The 3,745-nt window shown below is 38.9% G+C and overlaps 1 protein-coding gene across 1 annotated transcript in view; it reads right to left on the bottom strand.

The window, feature by feature from the left end:
- LOC117956476 (oocyte zinc finger protein XlCOF6.1-like) overlaps positions 1-3,745 on the bottom strand; it is a 59,752-nt gene that overhangs the window by 20,878 nt on the left and 35,129 nt on the right. The gene's annotated exons all lie outside the window — the stretch shown is intronic.

Genomic DNA, 3,745 nt, shown 5'->3' with positions numbered 1-3,745 from the left:
TGCTCCCGCTGCTCAGCACCCGGAAACTACAGCAGCACCACTTCCGGCCGGGGGCCCGCTGGCAAAATAAAAGCCCCGGTATTCTGTTTATTTCATGACGACAAAATAAGATATACTCAGACTTCTCTTTATTAATCCTTTTGGGATGACTCCCGCAAGGAAATTGACATTTTCAGCATCATTTTTCAGCAAAAAGAATACAGTATAGAGAGAAAAAAGAGGAAGACAGTATAAATATAGCAGTAATAATAATAACAATAAAGTTAAAAAAAACAACAACTTTGCCTTTAGTTTGATAACCTACATTTGGTGCATTATTTTAATTGAATATATTTTGCATCACTATCCTGATAGGATAAGACTGTTTTAATGTTACAAGACATTGTATTAGGATTAATCTTACAGCTTGACTTGGTTTTAGGACCGTTACCATGGAGATTTATTCTGTGCAGCTTGGCTTTTCTGTTCACTCAGCAGTGATTTTTACCTTCTTATTATTATCAACATTCATTATTATATCATAATACAACAGGTACATGTTGCTGTTAAACCATATTATTATTTAAAGATTTGAGCTTTATTGTTGTAACTATGCATGTGACAGTCATTGTTTCTGTTATGTTGCTGTTTAATGAATATATTACTTATATGATGGCAGTTGTGGGGATAATTAGAAAAGGGTGATACAGTTGTAAAGGTGTTTTAACTGAAGTTAGCGACGATGCTGAATAGTATATAATATATATATATGTATATGTATACAGTATATTACATCTAAACTGCTTCCTGTTCTACTCTCTCTCTGACAGAGGAGCCCCCACTAACTCTCCACTTTAGCCAGTCGGTTACCAGGGAAACCAGCCTTATCAGTAAGACTGGGACGTTTTATGTTGAATGTCAGATATTGTTGTCCATCTTATTGAGACACCGTTAATAACTAGGTTCCAAACCTGGGAGGAGGAAGGGATGTTGGGGTGTCCGAATCGAAGAACCAAGCTGTTAGAAAAATTAAAACCAAAACACGACAAAAAGTCCCTAGAATCACTTTCACAAAGTTTACTTGCACAAGGAGTCAATCACATACAATTCACTGAGAAGAGATGGACTGAAGAGCAAATTCTGCAGTGTCCACTTACTGTATGCATTAAAAAAAAACGTCCATCACCATGGTTTCCATGCCCTAAACAGCAGCGCTATCTCAAAGGCAATTAAAAACTCCACATGACGTGTGAAGGGAGGAAACATAAGAAGCCTGTCCAAGTTCTTCATAAAAAGCTGTGAAGGCCTGTGACCCTGGGCGAAAGCAGACTGTTAAAACACATAAATCTAACTGAAATTCAGTTTAAGTTACATTATTTCAACAGAAACCCAGTTAATTTGGCCCCTAACAGTACCTGAACTAGAAAATGCGTATGAACGCTAAACTGCGTTGCTGTCTTAAAGGAAGTGAAATTAGAATATTTGGAAAAGTAGGTCAAAGTAGAAATCTTTATCAGCTGTTTTGAATGTTTTTGAAAGTAGAATATGAAAGAAGTTGTTCCAAAAGGTGTTTTTAAATAATGCAACTGGAATCCACATTACTATATAGTATATGATGTTTACCTATATACAGAAGACAACAATAAAATGTAAGAAATTACTAGTGAATATGTTGATATTTTGTGGGTCTACACCAGGGGTATCCAAAAAGTAGCTTGCGAGCTACCGTTAGCTTTTCTTTTTTCCAGTAGCTCGCCAATAGGTTGAAAAACTTCTACACTAAATGATGAAAGGGAGGTAGCTGACTTTGTGAGCCTAGAAGTGTAAGTAGTAGTGTTTTCTTGGACCCTGATGGGAATTTGTTCAGTGATGGAGCCAACTATGTGGGCCTAAAGAAGAATAAAATAGTCATAAACCTTGACATGAAGTTAAGATTTTTAATAATAATTGGGAATAGCAACTTTGTGTACAAACTGTAGATTCATTCAGCTCATGTGTGATGTGTAAATAAATGTAAGCGATGGGATGCAAGTAGAAACTTTTGCTATTTTTTAAAGTAGGCCTAAGATCAAGAAAGTTGGAGACCCCTGGAATAGAAAAAAAAAGTCTAAATAGTTTACATTATACCCGATGCACAGCAGTGTGGGCCGGTGTCCAGTCGCATACCCTGTCACACGGGGAGGGGCCAGGCTCGTCAATCGCTGCTTGCAACTTTAATTGTAAATGGTCCCCTGAAATCCATACTGTTGCTCATTTAACGCGTTTTCACCCTAACCCTCCACAGACTTGTCTTCAGTCTCTGGATGTACAAATGGATGTGAGATCCTGGCTGATTCTGGTCCTCCACCGCCCAAAAAATTCTAACATTTTAGTAGAGATCAGCGTCCGCTGTTTACACTGTTTACAGGTTACAACGTTCAGAGCATAGATTAAAATGGATAGAAAGGCCATTGAACTGTTTCCCGTGGTAGTTTGATTAGTTCACAACAAAATAGAGGAAGTAAGAAGTTAATTTGACCCATTTAGCCTCAGCTCCGCAACTTGCCAAAAGTCAGCTTATGCTGAAGTTATACATTACCAGGGCAATGTTACACATTAAAATGTCTGCCACTCTGACCATTATGCTGTGTTGATTTGAATGGAAAGGCCCTCTCGATCAATTTTATTTCTATGGTTCAGAGAGTTCAACCTGGCTGAGATTCTCTGGCTGTTCCTGGTCCACAATGGAGCTCCAGTCCTGCTGCTTTCTGATGTTAGTAACACAGGAAGTAGATGGTTCTCCTCCTTTGTGTTGTTTCATGTGATGTTTTAAGTGGCTACTCAGTCTAAAAGATTTCTTACAGACTGAGCAGCTGAAGGTTTTCTCTCCTGTGTGAGTCGTCATGTGCATCCTTAAACCGCTTCTTCTTGTAAAATATTTCCCACACATTGTGCAACAGAAAGCTTTCTCTCCTGTGTGTTGTTTCATGTGATAGTTTAAATTTCCTCTCTGTGTAAAAGATTTCCTACACACTGAGCAGCTGAAAGGTTTCTCTCCTGTGTGTTGTTTGATGTGATTTTTTAAATGGCTTCGCTGTATAAAAGATTTCTTACAGACTGAGCAGCTGAAAGCTTTCTCTCCTGTATGAATTCTCATGTGCATATTTAAATTTCCACTTCGGATAAAAGACTTCCTACACACTGAACACCTGAAAGGTTTCTCTCCTGTATGAGTTCTCATGTGTTTCTTTAAACTTTCAGTCTGTCTAAAGGATTTCCTACACACTGAGCAGCTCAAAGTTGTCTCTCCTGTATGAGTTTTCATGTGCATCTTTAAACTTTCACGCTGTCTAAAAGATTTCCTACATTCAGAGCAGCTGAAAGGTTTCTCTCCTGTATGAGTTACCATGTGTTTCTTCAGGTGTGCCTTGGTGCCAAATCCTCTCAGACACTCAGAGCAGCTGAAAGGTTTCTCACCTGTATGACTCATCATGTGTCTCTTCAGATATGACTTGACATAAAATCTCCTCCCACACTCAGAGCAGCTGAATGGTTTCTTACATGTTGAATCATGTTTCAGAGATTTTAAAGCTGACTGAGGTTCTCTGGTCTCCTTCCAATCAGCACTGTCATCAGTCTCAGGTTCAAAGCAGTCTCCAGTCTGGTCTTCAGTCTCTGGTAGTAAAAATGGATGTGAGTTCCTGACTGATTCTGGTCCTCCACAGTCCTCTCCATCAGCTTCTGTTTCCATGTGTTGAGTTGGTCTTTGATGAAGCTGTGAGGACTG

Source organism: Etheostoma cragini, chromosome 14 (genome assembly GCF_013103735.1).
Source record: "Etheostoma cragini isolate CJK2018 chromosome 14, CSU_Ecrag_1.0, whole genome shotgun sequence".
NCBI classification, from domain to species: domain Eukaryota; kingdom Metazoa; phylum Chordata; class Actinopteri; order Perciformes; family Percidae; genus Etheostoma; species Etheostoma cragini.
This window is presented reverse-complemented; position numbering and strand designations above follow the sequence as displayed.